Source organism: Pinus tabuliformis, chromosome 1_1 (assembly GCF_031772625.1).
Source record: "Pinus tabuliformis cultivar Carrire ecotype Pingquan chromosome 1_1, CPIR1, whole genome shotgun sequence".
NCBI lineage: Eukaryota > Viridiplantae > Streptophyta > Pinopsida > Pinales > Pinaceae > Pinus > Pinus tabuliformis.
In genome coordinates, this window is record NC_142297.1 from 946,393,951 (window position 1) to 946,401,143 (window position 7,193).

The window sequence follows — 7,193 nt, forward strand, 5'->3', positions numbered from 1 at the left end:
TAAGATCATAAATCATGTCAGAAGGGACGGTAATAAGGCAACAGATTTCCTTGCTAACTGGGGATGCAATGAACAAGGGGGTAAGTTCAACAGTATATGGCTGATGCATACGGAAGAGCAAAGATGGGAGCCCCTCAAAACAATCATTACCCATGACAATAATGCGGACACGAACTCAAGGTAATAGATATAGGTGGCCCCCGATCGGGGTGAGAGACTAGGAAAAGACGTGTGAAAAGATTATGAAGGGGAAAGGCTGGCAAGGCCGACCACCAAACATTCTCATAATACAATAGGACGCGGGGGCATCATGCAGGCAGGATAGAACCCCGAGGCATAGAGGTAACAGGGGAGTGGGGGAAGAGGTAGTAGGAAACGACGATAGAAGGATGATGGGATGTAGGACAGGTGGGAGGTGGTTAATAAGGGTGGCGAAGAGTGGTAGTGAGATCATTACGCAGCGAAGGAAGGAGACGGCCAGAGCGCAGCGTGAACTGGTTTCTTTTGAGGTTGAGCAAAGGTCCAGGTATGTATTCTCAAAGCCAAATCTTGCATTTATTTCAATCTTTGGTAGTATGACGGAAGAGGGGGGGAGATAGGAGTAGCAGAGAGAGGGAGAAGTATGCGAGATTTGGAAATCTCCCCTGTTGCATGCAGTAAAGAGGCGGAGGGTGACAAGATGAGAAATGCAGAGCAAGGGTCTAGCATGGTAAGGAATCGCGAAGACCAGGGTAAAGGCCTGCCGGGATTCTGCAAGTGCTGGGCACAGGGGCAGCCTAAGGAGGTCAAACAAGCAGTCTGGGAGGCAGATAAGACTATAGAGAGCACTCACTTGCCATGCCCAAGGGGAGGGAAGCCTAGGAGTAGCCAGACCATTGGAAGAACATGGAGTGGGGAGGGCAAAATTTGGGAGAGGGAAACTCAAGAGACGAGAGCAAAAGTAATTGTGGAGAATCTAACCTTTGTTGTTGGCCATGGTAAACAGGTGGCTGTAAAGAGCAAAATGGCGCGCCCAGGTCGAGGAAGGGGGCGTGGTGGAAGAGGCAGGCATAACCAGCCAGGTTGTAATGACCCAACGACCTCTACGCCAGCTCCTCAGAGATGCAGTCGGAAAACCATGAGGAAAACAGTGCAAGAGGCTGAAAGGGAATATAGAGAAGGAACTGATGAGGATATTCGCAAGCTCATTCAGGAATTCGAAGAAAATGTAATGGAAGGAGACTCGGAGCCTGAAATGGAGGAATGGGGAGACCTCATTCCTGACCCAGGAAACACCAGGGAACGAATGACTTTATATAAGCAGGCCTTGCACGTTTACTGGGTGCTTAAGCGTTTACTCGCCAAGGTGTTGGAGCAAGTAGCAGGTGATATGGCTGAGCTAGCCCAGGGTATGCCTAATATGAAGAAAGAAATGAAGAATCTTCAAATCATAATGCTTATGTAGGACAACAAGCTAGACGAAATGCAGCAACAGCTGAAGAAGATTACTCCAGCAATGAGGGACGCAGCAGCAGCTCCTGAGATCATGGCAGATTGAAAATTTAGTTCATGCAGTTGTTTATCATGTTTGTTTTCGGAGGATAGTACTCCATTTTCTTGTTAGTAGTTTCATGACTGTCTGGAACACGCTTAACATTTGTTGTTGCGAAGTTTATTTAGCGTGGATTGGTAGACTTATTCATTTTTGTTATTGGATGGCTTATAATAATTTGAGGTGACCAACAGAGCCGGTTTCCCGTCTAGGCGGGTTGAGGTCACCAAAATGATGTATATGACTCAACCTGTTTTTATATGAATAGAAAAAAAAAGACACTAAAGAGCTTACAAAAAATTGCATCCATTACCATTTAACAACTCTGGTTACTCCAAAAATCATCGTACCAGCTTAAACTAATATCAATGCAGCCAATTTTGATTACCATAATCCCACGTGTGCAGAGAAGAGCGTACCCATTCCAAAATATTTCAACTCACACAAATAAATTTTATATAAAATAGAAATCTTGGAGAATTCTTCGGCGCTTTTTAAAACCATGCGGCTCCTTACCCATAGAACAATAGACCTTTTGCTCTTTATTAAATAGACATCCACATACTCTCTAAAGATCGTCATCTTTTCCATCGTAAATCTGACTCAAATCTTATTAAATGCTTCATCTCGATAGAAGCAACAGACTGAGTTGTTGAATTTATATATAAAATGCCACTCTTTGCTTGGCTTGTCTTGGCATGTTTCCGGGTGGAGAAGTTTCCGGGTGGAGAGACACGATCCATAGGCAAGTAACGCCCACAGATGGCTTAAATTAAAATAGCATGATCACCTTTCCTCTCCGCTATTCTTTCTGTCGACCATGGGTTGCTTTCTGTCGACCATGGTTCGCTCACGTTTCCTCTCCACTATTCTTTCTGTCGACCATGGGTTGGTATCTATCCTCGTGCTTGCTGATCTGGAAGGATATGTGGAGTTAGTTGAGTTGTATTAATATACCCCTTCCACGTTCTGAGAGGCAACAAACTAGAAGTGCAGTGACATTGAGAGAGAGAAGCAGACCCTGATTCTGAGACGGAGAAAATTAAGCGATTGACCATTGATCCCAATCATGAGTTCTTCCATTGTTTCTCTTGGAGCGGCTCTGCACTTATTGATGCCTACTGCTGTTCATGGTCACGGCAAGCGTAAGAGGTCAAGAAACATGCCAGCCTCCATAGAGAATCCGATCCTCGCTGGTTTTCAGTACGTACTTCGTTCTAAGGTGGAGATATTCATGCAGCAGCAACAACAACAGCCGGAGTCATACAACTTTTCCGCCGCTTTTCTTCGACAAGCGCTGGACGTGGTACTGTTTATATATTCCAATGTGAAGGATTTATACCAGCATGTGCAGATCGACAATAATAATGACGGCAAATGGTTAAGCCAACATATGGAGGACCTGGTCAATCTGCTTGATGTGTGCAATGTGTTGAGAGAGAGCATGTCAGAAATAAAGAAGCACAACATGTCAGTACAGATAGCCCTCCATGGCTTACTTCACGCCCATGCCCAGACTCCCAGTGCATTAAGCCATGATCACACGATGAATAATGAAGTGGCGAAAGCCAAAATGTCCCTTGCCAATTGCATGGATGCTTTAAGGAAGAAGAAGGACATGGAGTCTAAGTTAGTGAAATGCATGTCTACTTTGAAGCAAATGGTCGATAGCCTTCGCTCAAAATCAGAAATGGTAACATCGACTGGCCGATCAGGAGTTGAAGAAGTCATCAAGGAAGCGAAAACCATTACCATCTTTGTTCTCACTGCACTTGTAGCTGCTTTCTACTTCATCGCACCATGCCGATCCTTTATGCCGGGTGCATGCTTTCTTAAGAAGAAGAATAGAATCAGTCTTAACCCACTTCCTCCTCTCATCCACATCAACAGCTTGACTAACATGATGCAACAAAAGTTAAAGGAAGCTATGGACATGAAGAGAAAGAGTTCATCATCATTCAAGTTCCTCTTGCATGAGTTGAACACGGTGGATGTTAGAGTTGGAAACCTCAACAATTTACTGGAAAGATACATCATCAACAAGACGTCCAACATGCAAGATGAAGTGAAGGACTCCATCCATGAAGTCAGCATGTCCATCACAGAGTTGGACAGTGCTCTCACCCACATCGACCAGAGAATGAATGAGCTCTTCAGAATTCTTATCTCTAGCAGGGTGACACTGTTGAACAATCTCAGTACCCTCTCTTCGTGATCAGATCAATGCATGTACAAAGCAGAGGATGCAGTGCATCCATGTCCACACGGCCTCCCACCTATTACCCTACCAAATTGACATTTTTACGATCATATTCCCTCGTGAGTCGTCACGACTTCCTCATACAGATACTATTCCTTTTACATGAGTGTAACATACATATACATACATACATAGCAAATCAAAATCAAGTGATTTCTTTTAACTGGATTTGTTTTGGTTGAAACTTATGTTTTCTCGATGCTTGAATCTGTTGCCATTATTAAGGTATATTATATTAATTGACTCAGTGTATTTCAATGATATGATTTGTTCCTATTTGATATACATCCAAAGAAGGAAATCACAACCAGGCTGTAAAGGATCTTGATCTTGATCTTGGTATATATCAAAAATCAAGATCAAATGATTTCCTTCCTCTGGATATATTCCTATACAGCCTGGTTGTGATTTCCTTCACCTGGATATATTCCTATACACCCTGGTTGTACATATAGGAGGTGAATTCTTCCTCCTCTGAGGCGGTAGAGCCTAACTGTCGTGGGCCCAGGCTAAGGAGACTGCCACGAAGGCAGTGACTCAGAAATTATCCATGATTCTCAAATTCCTCCCTGAATTATGGAGGGCCGAGGCATGGTGTTGAGAGAGCTCTGGTTTTGTTGCATGACGGCAAGTTATGTGCGTTTCGAGTTGATTGTAATAATGTGTGTTTCGTGTTGACTGTGATAGTGTTGTTTGCATTACTCTGGATCTAACCTTCGTCAAAGTTGGGAATAATGGAATTAATAAACCTATTATTATAAGGAAATCTTTGTATTTTGATTACACTCGACCCAATCTCTCGGTGCTGCAATTGTTCCATTCAATGGCATGCAAGAAAAAATTTTGAGACCCAATCTCTCGGTGCTGCAATTGTTCCATTCAACGGCATGCAAGAAAAAATTTTGATCAACCCCACGAAGTTTCTACAAGACAGATCATTCTATCTAACCCGCCAGAGTTATGCCTGTGTTGAAAGTTACAATTGTCAAAATATATACATATAAATACGCTGTTCTGCCTGTGTTGAAAATTACAACTAAAATATAAACACATACGCACGGGAGGAGATTTATATTTAAATGCGTTTTGTGAGAGGTAGTTCTTTTATAAGCAAATGTTGGTCCGGCAAATATGTAATACTAGGTTAATTTATATAGCTATTTTAATTATTTAATATTAAGGTATTAATATTTATAAATTATTTATTTTATTTTAATGTTCATTCAAAGAACTTTTCATCAATCCACTAATAATTTTAACAATGATATCGGAAGGCTTTTACTAAACCCATTAAGTAAATGGATATTAAAAACCTATACAATATATAAATTTTTAATAAATTTATTTGAAATATAATATATGTAAAAAATAAATTTATTTAAAGTATAATATATGCCATTTTCTTGTATAAATTATCTTAAATAAAAATTTGAAAGATGAAAAAATGAATAATAATATTAAATCTTTAATATATTATTATTGTGTGGTGGGGCCCTTTACAATTTAGTATGGGAGAGATGTTGTTATATTACAATAATAAAATAAATTATTTTTGGCCATAATTAAAAGACAATTATGAGTAAGAACATCTTAAATATATACACAAACAGTTACAACCACAAGTAAGAACATCATAATATTCAAATCAACATAATAATATACAAAAACACTTATCTGCATAAAATGAAGGAACTAGTTGCATGCTCTCCACGGCCCCCCCATCCATAGACTTTGTGGTCCATCAATATTGACCATGAGTCATCCCTGAGCTTGTTGTTTTTTCATAGTATTCAAAACTAGGTTAGGATCTTAGAATTTCTCACACTACTAATCCAAATACCACAACAAACTACTTTGCATAGTGGAATACAAACAACAATAGACTAGTCCACAATATAGACAACTTTTTACAATTTTCAATAACCCAACTTTGTTATATTAAAAATCTATAATACGACTATCTACGGCTCCCATACCACCCATGCATCCACTGATACAAGAATATAAACTAAGGCTTGTTGTCAATACCAACTACCCTGAACAAGATACACTAACCATCTAGCTAATGTAGAGCTCCTCACAGTTTCCTTGGTCATACCCTGAACACACCTATTAGTCTTTATGCTCCCAATCTATAACATTGCCTCTATCAATGGTCTTCATCCTTTAGGTCATTGAACACGACTCACCAATCTGCCCTCTAGTTGATTAGTCACCCATCAATACATCAACACAAAGGGACTCCTGCTAAGTTTTTCACTACTTCGTTTCTAGCAACTCTCCACTGCCCACTACTACTCCTCAACTCCTTCAGAACTTCTTCTCTCTATTTCCTTCCTATGTTGCTCCAATGAAGACAAACTCTGGGCTAGAAGGCTACCACCTATCACTGCAAAATGTCCTTCTCTTCAATGAACATGGGCTAATCCAACTTGCTCACTTAGTTGTCCTTTTTCCTTCAAAGTGTCAACACTTGAGTTGCTCCAACATACTGCCACTCCTAGTAGATATGATATCCTTCTCTGAGTGCAAGTAACAAATTATCTTCAAATCGTTATATGGAACCGAACTGTTTATAGAAATATAAAATGCAAATGCATAATGAGTTTCTTAGTTTACAGAATTAGTGTCTATCTTACTAACATGGTGGTTCGATGAATAGTTGGTTGGTCTGGAATGTGTTGTGTTGTGTGTTGGTCTCCCCCTCCTCTCTCGGTATGAGATCGCAAACATTGTAGCAAAAAAGCCCTATTTTTGCACAAATATGATAAGAATATGTCAGAATTCAAATTTTGAGATGTGGGCAGTGCTCCACCATGCTCCAAGTTCCTTGCATCATGCTTCATGGAATGATGCACTTAAGGGATTATGTTTACTTAAGCTCAATTCTAAATTGATTTAGGTCATTCAAAATTTAACCAAAACCCGAGGTTGACGAAAAATCTAAATTTAACTTCATGTATCACTATAATGGGGCACCAGAAGGAAGTTCACAATCAAAGGATTCAGGAGCACGTGACTGACCTTAGACATTGCAGGACTCACTCCTATGTTTTAGCTGAACATGCTGAAAATACTAAACACCACATATGTTTAGAGGATTCTCAAGTCCTTGCTAAGATTGATAATTTCCATCACAGTAAATTAAGGGCGGCCATTGAGATCGAGAAAAGGTCTAATATGCTAAATATGTATGATGGATGGAAGATCGGTAGCTCATGGATTCCATCCCTATATTACTAGACCTTCCCCCAATTTCCTTTTTCTTTCGCTGTTTATTTGTTTTATTATTATTATTATTATTTCAATTAATTAATTTATTTATTTATTCTAAACATTATTTATTATAGTAAATAATTATACTCTTTTATATTTTCTTATTTATATAATAATTTTCATTAA